General features: G+C 39.6%; 1 long non-coding RNA gene across 1 annotated transcript; it reads left to right on the plus strand.

The window, feature by feature from the left end:
- The first annotated feature begins 16609 nt into the window (after positions 1–16609).
- LOC148815063 (uncharacterized) lies at positions 16610–19755 on the plus strand. Its single transcript, XR_016086081.1, has 3 exons — positions 16610–16813; positions 18485–18598; positions 19271–19755. It is a non-coding gene; the product is annotated as an uncharacterized LOC148815063 (long non-coding RNA).
- Positions 19756–24529: the final 4774 nt, after the last annotated feature.

Below are 24529 nucleotides of genomic sequence, written 5' to 3' on the forward strand. Positions count from 1 at the left end.
AACACTTAAATACGTTCTAATGTATTAGATTTTGTGTCTTATATTTTTTGTGTGGGTTTTTCAACGTGTTAGATGTCCAGAAGGAAGAGTTTTTGTGCTGAAATTCGACCGTTACACGTTATGGGAGGCAGGTCTTGAAAAGACCAATCATGACTACGGTAGGTCGGGCTTACCCACCCTCACATGGGAGACAAAGCAGAAACTAGGTCCTCTCTGTACTCAGAGCCTCATTTTCCCTAATGTTGGATTTCTGTGGGTACGGGGGTCGGGCATGAGGAGTTCTGTGCAAAAGCAATGGAACCTTCTCTCTCGCCACGAAAGGACCAGGATACCTTTTCTGCTCTTTTATTCTGAGCAGCATGGGGAAGGCATTTATAACATCTTATATCTGCCCAACCGTACTAGTCCACATTTTACTTACAGTTTTCGGCACTCATTCAATTGTAGGTGAAGTAAATGATGCGAAGGACGCCAATAATTATTTAGGAGTTAGAGTTAGGATATAGAAAACGAATTCATGTGCAAATGTATTTTTTTTTCATGTTAAAAAAAAGTTTTACCTGCGTAACGTATGTATTGTACAATATGCATTTGCATTGTCATTAATGCGTTATTGTGAAAGCATTCGTAACCAATAGGACACTATTGAAGGATATTATCAGCGTACACAATATGCTGGAGTGAATGATTAATACAGAACAATAACAACCTCCAACGCGTCGTTTGTAGTTTTAATGTGTCGATGGTTATGCACCACATTATGTTAATAATATTAACTGAATAGACATTACACGCTGTAGCGGCGATTCCGAGCACTGATCATCAGATTTTCCACTGCCTTTCGTATTAAACAAGCCGTAGAAGACCAGTAACATTTGAGACCTTTAACTCATCAAAGTTCTGTACAAACAATACCAGTACTTACGAAATAGCTAGACAATAATAATATTAGTAAAACAACCGCACTTTCGGATTTGAACTTTCTGTGTCTATTTACGGCCTACACATCAATAGACTGACTTTGCAGTAGAAAACAAAAAGCACTTTGAAATTTTACCTATATTTTTCGAGAAATGTGTGTCTATTATGGGGGGGGGGGGGGGGGGGGGCAGTGTCATCTGTCTGCTTTGTTGTCTTTTATTCTGCCATTTTTAAAACACAATTTTAAGGCCCAGACTCTGGTGTTTAGTTAATGTATGGGCCTGTGTAATCAACACTATTACCTCTGCTGTGCTGTTTCATCATCCGCATTCGAACCTGAGTGTACGGCGGACACGCGTCACAAGCCCTCGAACTGTGCTTACTAACGAGGTGGGTTATCAATAGCCGAAAACCGGAGTACCTTCAGAAAAATAACCCTAACACGCAGGAGAGCTAGCACAGTCTCTACAGAAAACCCCCTAGTGCACAAATGTTGTGTATATCAGAAAAAGCAAATGTGAAATAACAGAAAGAAATGGCAACATTAGGACGGACAAAGAAGGTATTCAGCCCACCTGTGTCATTTGAACATTCGTTCCTGATTGATCTCACAATCTAATCCAACCAGTTATTTTTTTCTCCTCCATCATCCCCTAACATTAGAGGACATCTTTATTTTTAATACATTTTCCCCCAGCTTTTTATTTCCTTTATACATCTCTTTTCCTTCCTTTACTGACTAAATATTTTAATTTCCTTTCACTCCGTCTTAGACAACTCCGAATATTTACAAATTTCTGTCTTAGTGCCACTGAGATACGTCTGGATCGGGCCCCATTCTTGTTTAAATGTATTTATTTGACCTTCCGGACTATGAGCAATGTGTTCATCTCACAACAGCTTAATTACCGCATTCCAGATTAGATGTCCCCATGTAACGCACCGTTTCCGCAAGACAGGTCCTTTAGCGACAACACAAAGAGTCAAAAATATGCTCTTATGCTGAACTGAAATGTTAAACGTAAACATCCAGCCATTTCTTGAAAGCAGCCAGACCATCAGCCTAAACTCCATTTCTAGGTAAGTTAGTTCCATACTCCCGCACACCTTCGTGTAAAGTAATACATCTTGTTCTTTTTTTACATATTCTTCCACAAAGTTACCATTTGTGTCTGTTGGTTCTGAGGGAAAAAAAGAGACACGTCTCTGGGTGATTTCGAAGTACCACTTTTCGAAAAACAGCCGAATCAATAAATCCGATGTAACAACTCGAATTAACTGGATGAATTCGAGAACTCCTGTTTTCTCCTCCCTGTACTGTCCTTCCCTTTTCAAAAATCCTCCCTTCTGAACGGCCCTAATTTCAGAAGCGGGGATTATTCGTTGGGGGTTTTCTTTAAGTTCTTTAATACATGCACATTTTGTTTTTATAAAGTGTCCGTGCGTTTATAGGCCTTTTTCGTTAACTATAGTTAAACATCGTTCACTAAAAAGAAAATTAAAGACCTTAACAATTGGAAACTAAATAACAAGTCTGTAATCTGAGGGCTATAATCTTGATATTTTCTGCGTCAGTTATTCACTACCGAGGCATGCCCAGACTTGAGCAGCACTGTAGCCACAGCAGCTGAATTGACTCAAGTCATCTGCCTGCATAAATACAGTCGCAGTAGGTTTGTCAGCTACAGTTAAGTTTCGTTTCTACTGGATAGGGAAGCTGTCAGATTTCAACGTTAGGTTGTGCAAGAAATGTGCGTTATTGTACTGTTTTATTTTCTTCTTCTTGAAAATAACGTGTCTCCTAATACTGAATACGACTGGTCGCCCCTTAGCCGTTAACAGAGAAGACAGGTCACGGTGAAGATTTATATAACACTCTCCGGATCGCATCTGATGTCTCTAAACGTTACTGATGTAGTCGATCACATATCAATGACTAAGTTCTAAAGCCTCGACCTGAAACCAAGTCGTATTCTTTATTTTCGAGATGATAGACTAATATTGAAAGACCGTAAGACTCATAATTAAACGAGTCCCATTCAGATTTAGTGAACTGCGATTTCATGCGCCCGCAAAGTATATACTGTTTACGTATTACAGTGCATTACAATATTATTAGTATGTAATGGCCGTACTGTATAACATCTCTTACCTTGTCAAATCTGCTTTCCAAAGATTTCCATTTGCCACTCAGCAACTGTATTCAAAGTCAGAGTGAGGGGGGAAAAAACCCGACATTGAATCCCAGGTCACACAAATACACACAGTCACCTCAAAATACAGCTATCGAGCTCGGCGGAAGACACGCTGGTAGCTTCTGCAGCGGGTCATGCTGGACGGGGTGCACCTGTTTCATTTATTCCAAAACGATCGAACGCATAGATTTTTTTGCAAGCTGGCGCCGATGAGCCCATTGTTTTAAAAAAGATCAGTTAATATCAACCAGCCTATGAACATACTCCCGGAGATGCGATGGACCAATAACATCGTACTTCCTGGTAAACGTGAAGTGCTGCGTCTTTGAGACAGCCGGTATACGACCTGACAGGATGCGCTGGAGGAAAGAGAACCTCTTTTGTCAGTCCCACCAGCTTGTCACGTCCCGTCAAGCTATCGTACGTTACACTCAATGCGTTTTTACTCAGCTCCAGTTCTTAACTGACAGGACTTTAAAGCCGCGTGTCTCTTACGGAATGCGAAGACCAGATGTCTTCGAGGATAAAATAATAGCTGAATTACAAATGCGCGCACTCGACCACGCACATCAGTACCGGAGCTATATCCGTGTAGGACACAGTGAGCTTCAAACAGTATTTGCTGTATAATGTATATGATGGACTGTATGATGCACCGAACATATACACACACACCAATCGCCTTCACACGTGGGAATGTGGGTAGACCAGCCTGAACCGCCATAAGCGGCTTAGAGATGAGGTTTTTGGGCGGAATTTGGGGGGGGGTCAACTCCATTAGTTGGGGGGGGAGGGGGGAGGAGAGCTCACGTTCAATCACAAAAACGAGACCAAAATGCAGAGGCAGCAGTGTCACGCGTTCCTGTGAAATCATTAAAAAAAAACATTTTCAAGGTTGAGAATGAGGCTACAAAGCATAGAGTGAAGTGGCAACAGTTACTTCACTTTTGCCATTCGCTAGTAAAAAGTTCCCTACTACTGCCCAGCCCCTCCTGGCGGAGTTCTGAAAAAAAAACCTCTCTCACCAGTTGTTTTTTTTTTTAGCAGCATCGGTAGCTTTAAGGTGAAACTTTTTTTTTTTTAATTGTGTCATTTGGCTTAAAGAGTTATGAGGAAAATGTCGATTTCTTACGGTAAGTTCTTCTTTTAGATTCATGATTGTCTCAACAATGAGAGCACAGCCATTTTTTGTCGCAGGCCTGCACGTTGCAGTTGCAGTTTTAGATTCCATAACCAGGTTTATTATTCGAACAGCGCAAAGACTCGTTCTTAACAGTATAAATTCGTTGTTTTAATCGACCAAAAATAAAAATATTTTTATGTTCGAATGTTTATTGCTTGCTCTATCTTTCTTCATAGGGGAAGATAAAATCGTCATGGAATTCCTTTAACTTTTTAATTCCTTTTTTTAAGACTTTTAAATAAAAATCGGTCTGCAGATTTTGACGTTCTTGTGATCTAACTAATACACAAACACTCGTTTTAATTAACATAATAATGACCCGCAAATTGAGAAAAAACCAAATAGTTTTCGTTGGTTATTTCTGTTCTTAATCTTCTTTGAGATCACTATGAACAACTACACACGTAGTGTACTACTAATTGTTACTATTAACAAGTTATCGTTCGGAAACCCATGAAAAATCAAGAACAACCTTAGCCCCAATAGTACATATACTGTAACTTCCTCTGTAGTTACGAATATCTTTATGGCTGCCCGTTCTTTGGGTGTAACAAAATCATCATCGGAATTTACAGAAAAGGTGTGATACCCACGTCTATAAATAGAAAATATAATTGTTGGATTAAGCTAACATTCTGAAATACATTTTGTTTAAAAATATTGTTTTAATTGGGTGTAATGCCTTTATTCAAAACATGTAATCAATGGAAAGATATTACAGCTCTATTTTAAATATGAAAACTAAAAGAAGTGTTAGGTTAAACGATTGTTTGTGGTTATTTCTCGATTTTTGTTTTTCAGCACATCGGGTAGTGTTAATTCTGCTACTGGTGAAAAAATCAGAGACTGGTGAGTAGGCTTTTAACTCTTATTTTCATTACGATGAGTGAATTATTATTATTATTATTATTATTATTATTATTAGCCATCATCTTCTACTCGCCAATATTTGAAATAAAGCTTTAGAAACATTTCATTGCAAGTTTTGCACGCCGCCTAACACCTTTAGTGACAGTATACTTTTTTTTTTGTCCGTTAATGGTACAGTATGAAAGAAATGGTGAGTTTAACCAGAAGAAACGTAAATGACCCTTATTTCCCCCTTGCAAAGCTATAATGGAAATCGATTTGGACTAATTTTATATGTTAAATGCTTTAAGAAACCCAGCTTCATTTTACGGACTGCGAACATTAGACAGAGTAGAAGCAACAGCGGTCTTCCCTCGAGTCAGACACGGCTGTTCAGAAGCTTGCAGATTGTGAGGCTGAAAGGCAGAGTCCTCCAGACTTCCTGTCATGGGGATTCCAGATTAACCCCTGTATAATAAATGAAGCCCGGAACCCGAATTTCATGAAGAAAGGCCAAAGGCATAACTCGCTAGGAAATTTTAGTCACCACTTCGTGTTGTACTCGGCGTTAGCATGGTTTTTTTAACTGCCAGCAAGCTGAAAAAGTGTAAATGCGGTACATGCAGTCTTACAGTTCACGACTTCAAAGTCTAGACTCATTGAATGCAAAATTGATCTTTGTCTATTATTTTTCAGTTACAGTTTGTGTAGGGAAGGCTGCAGTAGTGAACTTCACCATTCCAGGGAAACTGACAGTGCCAGTGACTCTGGTTGATGACAAGAACTACCCCTTCAAAGCACTTTGTCAAGCTCATCCCAGTCAGATACCACCTTGCTCAATCACTAAGGATTCCAGGTTTGTGTGTGAGCGATCTGGCACCTTCCTGTGCCAAACCAACACTTTTTTGCAGTTCACCATCGCACAAGCTACAATGGACTATAACCAGATGGAAATTGCTCTGGAAAGTGAATATGGAAAAGACAGCAAGAGACTGGATATCCAAGGTAATTATCCGCTGACTGTTTCCTCGGATGCAACCCCCAGATAACCCACCTCCCGTTCAGTATGGGAGGCAGTTGGCCATCACTAGCGAGACCAGCACCATCATCCAAGGCCAGTATGGCTTGTGACATCTGAGCTCTCAGTTCAGGAAAGACGATATGATGACCACCCCCAGTGGAAAGCCAAAACTCTAACCATAACCCTTCAGAAGACAATGGAGTTGTAATAATCAGCCAAAAATAACAGAAAGAAAGCTATATTCTGCAGTAAAAATATTTTGCATAAAGAAAATTAGATTTTGAGAGGGTCTTTAAACATTTGCCTACTTTACAGTGTGTTTACATCTTTTTTTTTATTTCAGAATGCCAGGACCGAACTGGAATTGCAAAAGGTAATTATCAGGGATGTCACAGCATGTACTGTACCTGGCAGTGATGTACTGGACTTTGTCTGGTTTCTTTGGTTTCTGGATCGTTGTCTTACCCTGCTGGAGCTTCCAAGCTGGAACTGAATTTCTGAAAATAATCAGGAAGAGGTCAATCGATAGGAACTGGATTCAAAGAGAGTCAGTTATCTGCAAAGTGGGAAAAAAAAAGGATTGATTCCATATTGAGAACAACATGAAACTAAGGTCACTAACATTTTTATGAAATGGCTCCCCATTCTGTTAGTTTATTGTATTAAAGAAGCAACAGCAGCTAAATTAATCATGAAATAAAGCTTAAGTCATAGTACCGCATTGCATCATTTTCTTATTACTGTATTTGCGTGTCACTTTTCATCCCCAAGGGATCTTAAAGCACTTTACTCTGCAAAGCAAAGTAGATTCACCACAGGGACCCATCTGGGTGACTCACAGCAGCCATTTTGCAAAAACAGCCCTCTTCACACAGCAGGTCAGTTGGGGAAGTGAGACATTACTTCACCAGTTAAATTAAGGGGGTTTGTAGGTTGACCAGCCAGAAGCAGCATGAAATGGAATTTAACTAGGAAAACCGGGTTATCATCATTGCAAGGCAAAGGTAACTTTAATGCTCAAACAGTCAAAAGCAATCACCTTTTCAAAGGACCGTACCACCTGTCACCACGCAGGGGTATATTGGAATTAGAAAGGTGTTGTTCCAGAGGAAAGAGCGCCACCTTGTGGCTTTTCAGCCGTACTTACAGCAGCAAACTTGGATTTTTTTCCTAACATTTTTTTTGTCGTAACATTGTATTCTTATGTTAACATTGTATTGTATTACATCACATTGTATTCTTATGTTAAAAAAACAAGGGACATCTCTCTAAATTAAAACACCTGTACGTTTTCACATAATTCTAGAAGACTTGTGCTTGAATCGATTTTTGCAGATGTTTTTTGAACTGCCTTTTTATTTTGGCTGAGTTTTTTTGGTTATTTGAGAGGCAAATCAGAATTAAATTAAATCACCATCCTTCGTAAATGTGTTCGTGAATTCGTATGGACCTGTTCAGTTTTGGGACATAGTTAAAACAAAATATGTATGCACTAAAACAAAACGTCTAGTATTCTTTGTATTATTGCAGGTGCATTTTAAAAGTGATTTGAGAAGACGATTCAGTGCTAGTTACTCACTTAAGTATAACTCAGACTCAGTTAATTTGTAGCCTAATCTTGAGAGATCTCAGAAACTAGGTGTGTCCTGGCTTCGATGAGGAAGTAAAATCAGGTTGATGATATAATAATTGCTGGTGGGCCAGTAGATGGCACTATTATCACGGATGTCGGAAAGGGCATGCCGTGGAATGAGCAGTAGAGCCCCAGTGCGTAGCAGTAAAAGGGGCAACACGGAGGATAGCCCAGGCTCAGGTGGTATAGTCGATATAGAAACCTATTCCCTCAGGCCATGGACGTGGGCGACCTGGTGCTAGGCGGGTCTCAGGACATCCGTACACTCAATGCTCAGCCAGGAGCAGAGTAGACACAGGAAGTAAATAGGCTACACAACAAGACACAGTGAAAAGACATGAATAATCACAGGGAACTAGGAACAGGACAGAAGTGGAGCGTCCTCTAGAGTACAGGGTGTGACAACTATTCCCTCTGGAATAGTTTCACATCAGCGTCCCAGCATGGTGACAGGAGACTCTATGATGTACAGTAGGAAGTTCCATCCTTCTGAAGACACATTAATCATCAATTCAAGATCCTGACTGCTTGGTCTTTAAAGAATGCCAGATGCTCTCAGGAGCAACAGTGTTAACTCCAGCACTTGGGCTAAAGCTAACCTTGCTCCTTGATTCAATTAGTGAAGCAATTCCCTGCTTCTCCACCTCATCTGCTGTGTAGTAGGGTGGTTGTACCCTACCCTCGTGGGCACTGCACTTTGGCAGTGGACAGATTGAGTCTTCTTCTTTGATCATATCACTTTGGGATCCTTTGGGATGAAGGTTGCTATATAAAGGAAAAAATATCATAATATTTTCTTAAAAGAATACTCTTGTACAGCATTACTGTGAAGGGGATTGTTCTTCATGTTCACAAATACAGTTGCAATGAGAACAGCTCGCATATACTCAGCATGGATCAGGTTATATACAGTAATTATCCAGGCCACTGCTGTCTGGCAATGCACTGTAAAGGGTGAACTCCATTTGCATTTCTAGAATATAAGAACATGTATCTCATTTGGCAGAGGGAAACGAATTAATTGGTGGATCTCAAGCAGCTGTTTCTTGAAGAAAGTCAGGGTATCATCTTCAAAAACATGACTGGGTTGAATTTGTTGGTGCCATCAAGGGTTGGGAATAATCCGATCGGATCTGTTGTCCATTCATGCTTTGAAATGCATCCTAACATCCTGTTTGTATTTTTACATAGGTACTTCAGCTACAGCTCCTCCTGTCACTGCTGGAGGTGAGCGTCTTGTGCATGTATGCTCTTTTATTGTGTTCTTTTAATATATCATTTGGGTGACAACACTCTAGGTAGGGTCTTTCTAACTGCAGCGGAGTAGCCTGTCTCTATCTTCTTGTTCTGAGTGTGTGTATGGGATACATGTGAGGCAGTCTCGAAGTCTGACTGAAGAATCTAAGATGGCTGCCAATGAACAGAGTTTTCAGTGCCACAACAGCAGGGGTAAAATGGCTGCTGACCTTGGAGGGGGGGAAAGGTTACTCGTAGGTCATATATAACTGATCCAATTCGTATTTTACTTTGTCAGTTTCATTGCTTTAAAGTTTCATTAATATTTTGAATTGTGAATCGAGAGGATTAAACAGATTTCTAGTCTGTATTAGTATATGTTGACGTTTTGTTTGAGCATGTTGTGTTAATGCGACAGGCTCCTTTAAGGGAGAATGGCCTTCTGGGAGAGGGTGAGCTGTTTAAGGGGTGAGGAAAGTTCAGTTGCTTCCTGGAGCTAGGAGGATTTCCTGTGAGATGATTTTTTTCCTGAACTGCTTGGTTTATTTTTGTGAAAATAAACCCCTTGTCCTTTTTTTTTTGCAAATATAGTAGTGTCTTTTAGTGAAGACACTAATCTGGTTATCCAGGTTTTCGGATAACCTTAATCCTCACAAGAGTAACTCTTAATTGTCCAAGTGTGTGTGAAGCTCATACTGCTTTTAACAATCACCCTCAGTTGCAAGGTATAGGCATGAATAACATGAAGACATGAAGACCCAACGTGATTCAGTTTTTTGTATCAGTTGGTACAGTCTAGTGCGCCTATCAAATACTTTCATTTTATTGTTTTTTGAGTTAACGTTTCTGTTTTAAACCCAGCCTCCGAAAAGCCTGTGAATTCTGCCAGCAGACCCACCTACAGTAAGTATCCTCTCTGGTTTCCATTTATTGGATGAGGAGAAGCATCCGATCTTGGATCAAGTCAATCCAGAAACATTAATGATCGTTGAGAACATCAAAAATTAACATGCAGCCTTTGCAAATGATTATCTCTATGCGAAGGTTCCTTCATACCATGGCAAAACTGTGACACCTCTAGCAAAAAAAACAAAAAACACCAATCAAAGGAATTCTACCATATGTTTTATTTCTCTATTATACCATAAATTGCCAAAATTTATGCCTTGGTAAGTTTGTGGAAGTGAAATACTATAAGTGTCATAAATGTATGTGTACCATACAATATGTCTACAGTTTCAACTGAATACAATTTCAATGTTTTCCAACCTGTTTAGCTTCTCAGGAACTCTCAGCGGACTTGATTCCCAACAATATTCTAATGAACCTTTAAGCTACAAGATGAGTTTCAGAAGATGTTGAGAAAGCTATCTGTTTCATTAGTTTTTGCTGGACTGGTGGCATTTTTAAAAGGACCCTTTCACATGTATATCTGATTAACCTCACCACACATTTATTTATTTGAATTGGATACTGCATAGTTCTGTACCTTAATTGCAGCTTTAAAAAGAGGTAGCCAATTTTTATTGTTGTGCAAACAATGTTTTAACCCTCTTTCTCTATCTTTGTCAGGCCTTATAGCAGCAGTGAGTGCTTGTGTGGGGATGTCTCTCCTAATAGTGATGAGTTAAAGGATGCACGTATGTTTGAGTTTGTTATTCTTGTTATTTTTGTGTTGTGTTCAGCAGCACTGCAAAGATATAATTGTATTGTGAAATATTATTGTCTCTATAACACAAACTGTCTGAAAAAGGTGAAATACTCAGAGACGCTTTCAGCTCCCTGCAGAGTCTAGACAGTTCCTTCTAGAACAAGTATCTGTTATATATTTCTACTTAAAAAGATTGGACAGCAATGTCTGGTATATGACTATCCAAGGTCTAAACTAGCATACACTTTAAATTAAACTACATCTAATTGAATTTGATTGAATTGAATACCTTCCTGTTTCTGTTCTCTTTTTGTAGACGCAGAAGCTGGCCAACACCATATAAATGTTCCAGGAACAAAGCTAACTAATAACTACTTTTGTAAACCTTAAAAATGTGAAAAATAAAAAAAACCCATAAATACTTGTACTTCCCATTATCTTTGTTTTGTGACACAAACCGCAAACTTTAAAGACAAACTCACACTGCTCACCTGTTATGTACAGGTATTTGCAAATACTGTGAGGCTCAGAGCCCTGCCTTCTTCTGGATAAGGAATCAGGACTCAACCCTGTAACTGGGGCACAAATACTCTGCAGGAGAAAGAGGGGGACCCGCTTCTGTTAAAATAAAAGATCCTTCACAACACTAAGGGTAGTGTAGAATGTGGGTAAGTCTGTGGGCTCAACTGCTGGGCTGTGAGTTTGATGTTGTATCTTAATCAAGATGCCTTTCCCTCAGTTGCTTGAGTCCACCCAGTTATATAAATGGGGAACAGCTTTTCTAAATGTTCTCTCTGAGAACTTTCAAAAGCAATACATCAGATGTTAAGAGACTAGGTGTCTGATAACAAATCTAGTAAATGTGAACCAGGATGTCAAATTTCCTCTCGAAGTTGATCTTCAAGATCTTCACATTTTGATTGCATGCACACCTCTGTAACACCCATCCCTGCTGTATTTGAAACATTTTATTATAATTATAATTAATAATAATTCTGTCGTGAAAGATTCGCGTATTTTTTCCAACAAGGCGTCAGAAGTCACAACAGAATGGGCACGCTAAAGTAGTGCCATACTGTAAGTTGAAGTAGTTTAGGTGGGTAGCTGCGTCAGCATGCGCAGTTTGCCATGGAACAAGTAATAGGTTTATTCCATGCTGAAAAGAGAAGAGAGAAAACACAATGTTTCGGCAGCGAAGGCCTTCTTCAGGTGTGAGCCTGAAGAAGAGCACCTTCTTCACTATACTGTACGTTTCTACACAATTCACTTAAGTCGCGCTGTCTGCTACGTGGTCGCTGTCCGCAGTCATGGTGCTGAATTCATGGTCACGTGACCCAGTGACGCAAACAAGAGGGAAACTGATTGGTTGTCAAAGTTCAGGAATCAACTTTCTATTCTCCACAAGCAGCGAGACTTTTACACAGGACAGAGACCTGTAGCCCATCACGCAGTATATAAATGCATATCGCTTAATTTTTTAATTAATACATGCATATTACATTGACACACAGGATGTCGCAGTTATAGTTCACATTGGAATTCCACTTCTAAGAAGCAATTGCATATTTTTCCTCTACAGAAATTTTGAGCAAATTGAAATAACGACAGGACTCACTGCAGTCGTAGACAGAAAGATGTCACTGAATAAAAGTGAGCAATGGAGACTGTAGCAAAATCACGAAGTCGTGGAGTGATTTAAAAAAATAATGAAGTGAAAAGTATATTTTAATTCATCTGTATTATTAGGGTTGCCGTCTGGACACTTTTAATCGTAGTTTCTCGTTTGCTAATAAAACAATACGAAAAATCTTGTTTTTGTTGATAGGGGGCAGTTGCACACAGGGATTGAATGCCGGCGTCACGATGTTTGATGTTTTCCTTGTTAGCTTGGGTTTTGTTCGACCGAAGACACGGAGACTGGCGTAACTGGCGTCTAAGTGGTCTGCGTGTGTCTGGAGACATTCGTGCACCGGGAGTCCAACTTTGCGCACTTAGCAGCTTATCAAGACAAGTCCTGAGTTCCCGCGACCCTGATCAAGAAGTAGCGCTTTTTGGCAACAAAATGCTTGATCGTAGACGTTAGTTTCGAGCGTTAGTTTCGACGGTTGCAGAGTCCGGATATTCTAGTTTATATTTATGTTCGAACTGAAATTAATATTCGCCGCACTTTTAGACACAGACACGTGTAATTCAGTAAAAGTAGACAATGGAACAAGACACTCTTCTGTGATCAATACTGTGACATTTACGAGGGTCTTTTCATATTTGTTACTGGCTGAGAGCTATTGTTATTAGAAATACTGTACTTAAATGTGCTCAATTTATAGATTTACAGTGGGGAACAAGATTAAAGAAAACAATACGCCGGAGTATATAAATTATACTAACGTTAATTTAACTGTTCAATTTTCGTTTATTTAAGATTTAATTAACACATAAATTAAAAGGTAACACCCTTTAACAAGATTTTCTTGTTCAGGAATTAGGAATGCTGTTTACTAAACGAGCCAAAATCCAGTATTTAACAGATAGCGGATTACATATGCTACCTCATGTAACACACATACTGCATAAGATAAATATGTTCATATACATACAAGTATTTAAATTTGAGCGGGTAAAAGTTGACATGTCTATAAGAACTGTTCTGAATAGAAATGGTTGAGATGGAAAACGTTCTTTTGGTTTTAAATATGTAAAGGAAAGTGGAGAGGAGTTTGCAAGATGAAATGCAAATGTGTGGATTAACACCATGCTTTCTTTCCCTAAAACTTTTCTGTTTCCCTTTTTATGACAAACCCCCTGCTGTTCAGAGCACAGGATCACATCCTTCTTGAATGTAAAACTGTACTGTGATCTCGTGTTCTTATTATCTTGTGGATAACTAAAAATTAATGTGCAAATGTTTTTAGAACTTGATTGCACCCTCACGCAGGAATGTTTCTGCAGAATATAGCTCAATTGATCAATTTACAAATTATTATTTGCACCAAACTGTAAACTAGGATATTCAAGGCTTGACAACTCTCAAACAACATGTAAGAACATCCATCAATTATCAGAAAGATGCAACTTCTTGGTCATGGTAGCAGCAACTAAGGACCTTTCCCAATACTCAACTAGGCAAAGTTCTGACCACAGACTGGGCAGCACACAAGTCCACCATAAGGCTCAGGCAGATGCAGAATGAGACCACTTAGACCACAAATAAGCCAGCCTGTCCCATTGCTACAGGAAAATGGAAGAAAACCCAAGCTGACACAGGTAAAATATGAAACTCCTCACAGAAAGAGCATTTTGATGGAATTGGATTGAGGACCAAAGAACTGTCTCTGGTTTGTCCCCCAAGCTAGTCCACCGTCCTTCAGATGAGATGTAAAACCGAGGTCCCGACTCTCTGTGGTCATTAAAAAACCAAGGGCATTTCTCGAAAAGAGTAGGGGTGTAACCCAGGCGTCCTGGCCAAATTTCCCATTGGCCCTTACCAATCATGGCCTCGTAATAATCCCCCTCTCTGAACTGGCTCCATCACTCTGTTCTCCTCCCCACTGAGAGCTGGTGTGTGGTGAGCGTTCTGGCGCACTATGGCTGCAGTCGCATCATCCCGGTGGGGCTACACTCTGGTGGTGGTGGAGGGGAGTCCCCATTACCAGTAAAGAGCTTTGAGAGGCTATATAAGTGTAAGCAATTATTAATAATAATTATTATTACTACTACTACATTCTATGGGTGACAGGGCATTCTCTCGTTATGCCCCAAGCTATGGATTTCTATTCACTAGGTTATCGGAAGGTCTTCTTCTATAGATAGGCTTTTTTAATTAGGCAGTTCTGTGTCTGCTCCTTGCATCTTCTTCAGCGTTCTAAACCCTTGTTTTTAAATTGTGATAAACTGTGATAATTAGAGTGAGGCTCTAGAGTCAGAACAGGTGGGCTTGGGGTTCAAGTCTCCACTGCAGACCCTGCTGTTGTGTACCTGTTACTAGAGCACCTCAGTCAGCTACTTTGCTTAATCACTGTGATGAACCTGTGTCAAGTCCACATGGGATAGTCCCGACCTTTTTCTAAATTATAACAGAAGGGAAAGTAACGTGAGCTCTGAGCCTGCATGTCTGGGATATGGAAATCGCTATCCCTGTTTTGACAGTATGATTTTGCATGTTTTACATGTCTTCAGCTCCTCCTCAAACATTGAAAACAAAAAAAATGCAAATTCTGGTATTAAGACATCTATGAGATGTAAATGTCTTATATGTGAAATAACAGATAGCTTGTGCTCTTTTTTGGGCTTGTGTAACAAGATGCACAGCTTGGCAAATCTACATCCGCCAACAGCTAAAAACAGCCAATGGTTATGAGAAAGACGCTAAGTCTCGGTCAGGGTCACGGCAACTCAGGAGCTGTCCTGACAGTCAACTAGGCAAAGTTAGACCACAGGCTGGGCAGGACACAAGTCCATCATAGGACCCAGACATGCAGACAGAGACCACTAGACACTGGATAAGCAAGCCTCCATGCCTATGGAAAATGGAACAAAACCCAGGCTGACTCAGGGGAAACACGCAAACTCCACACAGAAAGCACATTAAGACGAACGCATAGAGGAACCAAGAGTTGTAAAACAACAGCACTAAATGTGAAGCTAATATTCAATCACTGTATGCATCTGTCCTGTAACAATAAAAACATTTTTTTCCTATTGTTTTTCTGGCAGCTGCTAAACTGTGATTAAAAGTGGCTTTTCAGCAACCCTACTGACACAGGTTAATTAAAGTATGCTTTTCATTTGAATTTGTTAAACCCCTACAGCACTTCACCACTCTGTGATACTGCTACAGGTCTCACATCATGGCAAAAGTTAATGAAAAAATAAGCCTTTGTAATATATGTGGACCCAATTTACAATGGCTGACACTACATTTAAAAGCTTACAGCATATCGTTAATGTATTATATTTTAATACATTATTATATTTTAAGAAACTTGAATGTTGAAAATGCCTTATATGTAACTACAGAGGTCTTGTAAATCTGGGCACACTGTAGTGTAGTATTGAGGCTCTTGAGTCAGAACAGGTGGGCTTGGGGTTCAAGTCTCCACTGCAGACCCTGCTGTTGTGTACCTGTTACTAGAGCACCTCAGTCAGCTACTTTGCTTAATCACTGTGATGAACCTGTGTCAAGTCCACATGGGATAGTCCCGACCTTTCTCTAAATTATGACAGAAGGGAAAGTAACGTGAGCTCTGAGCCTGCATGTCTGGGATATGGAAATCGCTATCCCTGTTTTGACACAAACACTGAGTACACTGTACAGTGGGAAGAGTGAGAAATTGTGAAAAATGCACATTCTGGTATACAGATATCTCTTGTGAGAGTAAATGTATTGTATAAGAAAGAACAAGGTAACCTATTGTATGCCCTTTTCCTATGCTCATGCAATGCTGGCATGCATCAAGATATCTTTTCATGTATTCTAAAAGTCCTTACATCCAGACGACATCTTGCAAAAGAAAAAAAGATGTAAAAAGGCATTAATTTATTAAAGGGATGAATGCTAGTCAAGCCTCATACAACTAAGTGTTGCAGACTCTCAAATGACTGCACTGGCCCTACTGATCCGATGTGACAGACAAATTCGACAGAGAAATTGGTTTATATTTACATAACTTGGATTTTTAATTTGAATTATGCTCTGCTAATGTAGATTTTGAACCACTTCTCTAATACCGATACTGTTCACAAAACAAAAACTATTAACCATTTTCAAAAAAATGTATTCACTTATTTCACAACACAGTATAACGTCGAGAAACGCTCCAATGTAGGAACAGTATCAGGACTTTATAATGTAGATAATGCACCAATTTTTACATATAAGGAAATACATCATATGTATATATCATGCAAACTCCTTTGTTTTTTGTGTGGGATAAGAGTCACCCCTGCTCTCGAAAATTTTCAAACATGAAAATCTCTGAAGTTCCTGGTGGGTCAGATTTTTTTTTCGCACGTACAGCCTATAAATAATGTCGTTGGCGCTAGAGAACTTCATTTGACCACACCTGCTGGGACAAGATGAAGATGCTGGCGATTCTCGCTCTGACCTGTGCGCTCTTTCCCCTGGGTAGGACAAGCTTTTGTCTGTATTTTTCTTAAATAACAAAAATCTTACAAGTATTTTACAAACCTTTGTATAATTAAAACAGTACTCTATTTTTATTCCTGCCAAACACTTTAATCATGCTTGTCGAAATTTGAATTCTTTTAAATTAAAAAATGTTTACAACTGCATTTCTTCTTGGATACAGAAGGCTACAAATAACGATTTTTGAAACTTACACCTAAGTTTAGAACACAGTTAAATTCAAACACTTCTATGGGTTATGAGTACAGACATATACAATACAGTACAGAGCTAATTATGATCTAATTTTGAACATGATACAGGAAAATACAACTGCAAATACATTAACCATATTGAAATAATCTAAATTAATTGTTCCCAACCCTGCTCCTGGGAGACCTCTGGATTAACCTGGCCTTTTCCAGAGGCACGGTTAGTCTTTAATTGATAAAACTTAATTCCTATACTTATTGATGACTTTTATTGATATGGTTGTTAATTGATACTATCGTTTAACTGGCTGTGCTCTCAGGCCTTGGTTTAAAAAATACCCTCTATTTTTGGCATACTGTTCAAATTTTATTTCAGTCTAAACAGCTCTTAATATAGTAGGTAATCAATTTATAATGAGCAGGAACAAAAGGAAATGACTTATAAGAGACAAAGCCACAATGAGCTGTTTTCTTTCCAAACTTTACTGTACCAGAACCAATTACATTCCAGGGAACACAGCTGAATGAGGGAAATTCTGAAATTCAGAAACTGGCACAGTTAAAGGATGTGCCAGTTATGAATACAATTTAATGCTTTAAGAGCTGTAAGAAAAGCTCAAAGGCTACTTTCATGTTTCAAAATATACAGTAGCTCCCGTAGTATAAACTCTTAGCTTAAAACAAAATGGCTATATTTTCAGGAGAATATTAGCATTTCCTGCATAAATAATTAAAAACACTCATTTAAACATAGTATGAAAATGCAAAACATTAAGAACTGTAGTAGTTGAGGTGGGTAGCTGCGTCAGCATGCGTAGGCTGTAAAGGAACAAGTAATAGGTTTATTTCATGCTGAAAAAAAGAAGAAAGAGAACACAACGTTTCGGCCGTGGAGCCTTCTTCAGGTGACGTTTCGGCTGTGGAGCCTTCTTCAGGTGTCACCTGAAGAAGGCTCCACGGCCGAAACGTTGTGTTCTCTTTCTTCTTTTTTTCAGCATGGAATAAACCTATTACTTGTTCCATTAAGAACTGTAGCACAACAGTGCACAATCCATTCTTGCTTTTTCATTTCCCCCAAATCAGTCCTTTTACCTGTGTTTGAAATTGTTTCAAAATGCCTTATTGGTCTGTTTAAAAACTTAGCAAATGCTTTCTTAAAAGTGTTGAAATGGACTCCAAACTAGAACTACAGTAAATTTGTAATGCAAGACAATAAAACTAGGTAGTGTAAAATGTAACCTTAACTGGACAATCAAACAGGGTAGAGACTGCTGCAGTATAAGCAAGTACCAAAATGTATTCACACATGTAATCACAGCATGAAAAGAAAAATATATTAGCAAAATTTATTAATTATTGGAAAATTTGAATTGTAGTTAAAATGTAGCATTGGTGTTTACTGTATGGAGGAAATTGGTAGTGCCGTAGTGCATAATCTCTGACATGATGCCTTTTACAGCTGCTTGCACAAACACTACCGACAATGGTCTGAAGTGTTATGTCTGCCAAGGAACTGTCTGCAATAACACTGTGAATTGTCAAGGGGATCAAAATCACTGTTACACAGCGTTTGGTAAGTTAGGGCTGTTCATTAGCATTTACATTTCCAGCCACAGACATGTTTGTTTTTTGCTTGCCCTGCTGAGACTTTCTTATAAACAGGATTAGGATTAGAGCTTTCTGCATATGCAAATGGCACAGAGTGTAACATGGCAGAGAGGAAACTTGTCTGCACAGTGAAACAAAACCCAAACAAAAAACACTACAATATTCCAACAAAGAAGCTGTCAGAAGTCACTACACACATATAAGAATAACTAACCTGATGGAGATTCACTTGCATTTTGTGGCTGTTATAATTTAATGGTATCTTATCAAATTAATCTGATAAATAAGGACAAAGGAGCAGTGTTAGTTTTTGTTGAAACTGTTTTTGATTTTTGATACAACCATTGATACAACAAAAGTGATGTGTCGTGAGGTTCTTCCCCTGTTTGTGTGGGCTTCCTTGCACAGTCCTATAACATACGTGTAGATTAATTGGCTTCTTGAACAATTGGCTCTTGTGTACATGTGCGAGGGTGTTTGTGTCTCTGCCCTACAACGGACTGGTGTCCCATCCAGGGTGTACCTCGCATTGCGCCCATTGATGCTGGAATTGGCTCTGGGTCCACTCCAACCCTGTACTGGAATATGTATACAGTAGACGGATGATTGAATGATTCCTCTGCCTTTTGTTTTTTAGGTACTTTTAATGGTCAGACCCAGATACAGAAGGGATGTGCCAGTGACATTTTTTGTAAGGCATTTACAACAAATCCACCAAACATAATGGGCCTGGTAATCAGTTCCAATATGACATGCTGCTCCGGAAACCTGTGCAACAACGCCAAGCGCACAAGGCAGAGTGTATTTCTCCTGCTGGTGCCTCTTGCTTTCATCAAGCTCTTCAACTGAGAGCTGACAACAGCTGTCTGTCCTCTTGTGGAAAAAAGTAACATTGAAAAGGAGTGATAACTGTCTTTTTATGCCTTATATTTTGTTGTGTGTGATTGTAAATGAAGTAAAGAATGACAACCTTCATGAATCTGAACTTAGTTTTTTCTTGATTGGAAAGACTTTTATTACCTCCTTAAAGGTCTGCAATGTTGTGTTGTTGATCACAGCAGGTAATTCCACTCTGTGTTTGTATTTGTATTGTATAGAACTCCAGTCCCTGGGGGCCAGATTTCTGCAGGCTTTACTGTTATTTTTATTTAATGCACAACTGATTAAGATTGACAAAAACAGGAGATTTTACTCATCTGAATATTTCGTTCAATAAAGTAATTACTTGAGGTGGAATGAAAACCTAAGTACTGGAAAAAACTATAAAACACAAAACAAATAGGAACATGTCAAGGAACATTTCTTGAATGAGATCAAATAAAATTCAAGATCATAAGGTCTTACTACAGAGAACGCTCGCTTTCAGGTCATTGCAGACCGATGGACCAACATTTTATTTCTGCCGAGAGCAGAAAGTGCAGTCACGTTATCCTGTAGCCAACCAGAAAACAAAGAAAGGTTTATGAACATAAACCTAAACCTATCTACAAACTAAAACAGAGAATTCTATGTCACTAAAAAATGTTTTAACCTGCGAAGCTGAATAAAACAAAAATTACAATAACAGAGGATATATGCTTACATATGTAGATGCTATCTCGGATATTAATACGAGCTAACAGCTTATTTATCCAAAATAGGAACAAGACCACAAGAACTATCTGGTACACCAGATTGCTGCCTAACGCTCCTGTCAGCATTCATAGCAGTTTGTTTCCTTCCTGGTTTTCTCCCTCCTTCCAGATAGATCTGTGAATCATGGCCACCTAATAGTCCCCATCTATGAATAGGCTTCATCACTCTGTTCTCCACCCCTGAGAGCTGGTGTGTGGTGAGTGGTCTGGGGGCTATATGGCTGCTGTTGCATCACCCAGGTGGATGCTGTACACTGGTGATCAATTGTTTTCGGGGAGTGTGAATAATCAAATAACTGCCCGGGCTTGCATGATACCTGACCTCTGCCCAGCTCCCTTGTCTGCAAATATTGGATCATTGAGGGTGACCGGAAATTAACCTGCTGTGACTCAGACCTCTGCAATTAAGACAAGAACACATACAGCACAGAATACAACAGGCCACAGTAACCCATTTAAATCCCAAAACACAGAAAGTAAACTCCTATTTCTAGCTGTCAAAGCATATTGCACACTCTTTCTAGTGAGGTAAATAAGAGCTTGTCACTGCTGGATATGAATTTCAGTTGTGCTGTTGGTAGTCTTAACATAAAATAACTATATCTAACTGGATTCTACATAAACAGATTTTTTTTTTTTGCCGGCAGCTATATCACACTGTAACTCACATCTGCCAACCCACTGAAGCTAATGCAGCTGCTGGAAGAGGTATTAGAGGGGCCAGTAGAGGGCGCTCACAGCCCTCTGTTGAGTTTGTACCGTATGTTCATTGTACCGTATTTCATTGTGTGTATATCACATAAAGAACGAAGAGCTTCATGAACTTGAACTTATTTTTCCTTGATTGCAAAGAATTGTGGTACGCCTTAAATGTCTGCATATTGTGTTGTTGATTACGGCTTTACTGTTATTTTTATTTTATTAGCAACTAATTAAGACCTACAAAAATGCAGGTGATTGGACTCCAATCCAATATTTGTTGCATATGTTTGCTTGTACTGCTTCTACATCTGTATGATTTTCATTAAATACGCTGCGTTAGATAACACTACAAATCCCTTATTTAAATATTTTGTTCATTTCTGTGGAAGAAAGGGGCGGAATGAAAACCAAAGCAATGGAGCTGCCCATCACTAGTCTATAAAACACAAAAAAATCTAAAGAAACATGAGATAAAAGAATTAATGAAGACCAAACAGATTAAATATTTTACTCTGCTTTAGAAAACTACTCCAATCACACTTTAGCCTGTTGCAAAGTTAAACTATGTAGACAGACTGCAAACCAGCTGTTAATTTTCGTATAAGTACTGCAGATTTGTCTTTTGCTTTTAGAAAAAAACATCATGCAGGGAACAGGTGGAACACCTTAATATTTCAGATGTCTGTACACGTACATGTGAGGCAAATACTCCTAAGCAGGGTTACCGGCATTTCAAGAACTAGCATTATTACAAAGAAAGATAATGCTAGAAGCAGTTGCCTATGCACTACAGGAAGAAATACATGAAAAACAAGATTTAGTGAAGGAGTGTTTTTATCTCCACAACACTAGTGCCTTTATAGTCCTGTTTTGAAATGGAGGTCTATAAACCTCCACATCAGGCATACATTTTTTATACACTGCATCGATACCCTGAACCCATCCTGGACATGATTTGATAAAAATGGAAAGTAAAGCAAATACTGTAATTACATGTGCAATATTTCACCTTGTCAGGAATGCAGACACACCTGTTAGTTGACTCTGGGTGTGACGGTTTTCAGGTAGCTGGATAGCAGAACATGCATTCTGTTGTTGTTTAAGACGTTCCTATACTCCAAATGTTCTCTCCAACATGATTTAATATAAATGTAATGCAGGGAGCTAAAGTCTCACGCATCAAGCTTGTGATTCACGCACAGGGGTTAATCTCACACTCCCATAGCAAACTCATAGAATCTCATGCATTCCAACAGAAGACATACAGTACAAAAAACAACTACACAATCCTAAGAGCTTTTTTTCCAATGAAAGAAAACAGTCTTACCACTTGTGTAGCATCCAAATCAATGTATATAGGAGGGGACGCAGATTTTCGGGGTTTATTGAGTTGTACATGTACTGGATACGACACTGGTCTTATTATTCTGTGAAAACAATGAGCTGTCAAGGCTGACATTTATGACAGCACTCCTCTGGGAAAAAAAACGTAGTTGCATGAGTGGGGAGTTTCACACTTTTTACACTATTAGGCAATGCTATTACACTATTAGGCAATGCTGCATTTTCTTACTCAAAAACAGATTCACTGCACAGTCATGTCACAAGCAGAGATCAAACGTGAGGGCAAGGCAGACACAGCCCATTTGCAGGAGCTTTGGTTACAGGTTATCGCGTGGGACTTCTGTGTCGACAACAGTAGTGACCACTAGCAGGTCCTGTGGCCGACTACTCCAGAACCCTTAATCAGAGCTAGAACCTTTCTCCCTTCTTGGATCCTGCAAAACCACCAGCACCAGCATCTAAAACCAACACTGCAGTTTTTGTTCCTGTAGCCAACAGTATAAGATACTTCCAAAAATAGAACACACAAACACAACAAAATAAACATTGAGGTCCCTGATCCCAAGGAGCAATCCACAGGGCCACACAGTCCTGTCACTCACTAACTGTGTATCTATGGGCCGTGTGACAATGAATGAAAACAGCGACACTCTTGTGAATCAGCTCTTTCTGACACCCTTCCCTCACTACAGACAGAAAAGAGAGTCTGTGCATCTGTGCAGCACCAAACAATAGTACCAAACAATTTGACCTCTTACACTCCCCCTACGCTGCTGTATTTAACAAATGCAGGCCAGGTGAAGATGAGAGAACTTTAGCCATCAGCCATATTATACTGCAACTTACAGCTGGCAGCCAACTGGAGCTCAGCAAGTGTGAGCCTGGTCAGTACCTGGATGGGAGAAAATAACTAACATTGCTACTAGAAGAGGTGTTAGTGGGGCGCTCACCCAGTTGTCTATGTGGGTCCTAATGCCGGGGACTCTATACTGTAAAAAGGTGCCCTTCTTTGGATGGGACGTGAAACCGAGGTCCTGACTCTCTGTTGTCACTAAAAATCCCAGAGCAAAGAGTAGGGATGTTACCCTGGTGTCCTGGCCAAATTTCCCCCTGGGCTTTATCAGTCATGGCCTCCTAATAATCCCCCTCTCTGAACTGGCTTTATCACTCTGCTCTCCTCGCAATTATTATGATGATTTATTCTTCTTATTAACTTGAACACCTGGTCTCCACTGGTTGAGGTGTATATACACTGTATATGAGCAGACCTCCAGGACTTGAACGAAGCCCAGATGAATGCTGGGGGTAAGCAGACAAACATGTGGGGGCTGTCTGCGTGCAGATAGCCAGATGTCACAGTGTACTGTCCCTTCTTCCTTTGTCCTCTGTCCTTCCTCTCAGTTCAGGACTGGTTTCGCCTGTTCAGCAGCCCTTTATAATGTGATGTGTCACCCCGGGCTGCGTGGTAATTGATGGGCATCACCTGCCACAGTGTTTGTGCTAGGAAGACTGGGAGAACATGAAAAAGGAAACAGACCCAAAAGAAAAAAAAAACACACCAACCCTAACAAAACAAGGAAGCTGAAATCTCACGTTTGGTGAAAGAGGCCTTTTCTTAATTATGGGGAAGATGTTCTAAAAAGTGAGTGGTTTAGATGTTTCATATGACAGTTGAAGTGTCACGAACACGGTGTTGTAACACTGCAGGAGCAGACTGTAGGCAGACGACGGGAAAGATCACAGCACGATCAGATCCTGAACTTTCTCATTGATTATTTGCTGGCTTTGTATGGATCTTGTCGCCTTCATTAACTCTGATTCTTCTGTATGAAGGGTGCCCCATGTTCAAAAAACGAAGCTACTGTAAATGTGTCATCTCGTATGTAAACTGTATATAAAGTGACTGCCTTGTTGCATGTTTTCACTTGAAAAACGGGGTATCTGACAAGGTTTCAAGTGGTTTCTGGGGTGTTACTGCATTTTACTCAAGTCAAACACTTTAAAGCATTCGTGTTGTTATCTAGCATCGCGACATCACCGGTTTTAAACCTGCTGGGCAGGATGCCAGTGAAAACATGGGAAAACAGATTTTTTTTGTTTAGGTTGAAAGACACAAATGATTATGATTATTTTCGCCGGGTGCCAGCGTGTGTTTGGACCCATGTTCAACTATATAACTGGCTTAATTGAGTTGTGCTTGAGTGTGTGGTCCCAGG

Source organism: Atractosteus spatula, chromosome 25 (genome assembly GCF_055471065.1).
Source record: "Atractosteus spatula isolate fAtrSpa1 chromosome 25, fAtrSpa1.hap1, whole genome shotgun sequence".
Taxonomy (NCBI): Eukaryota; Metazoa; Chordata; class Actinopteri; order Semionotiformes; family Lepisosteidae; genus Atractosteus; species Atractosteus spatula.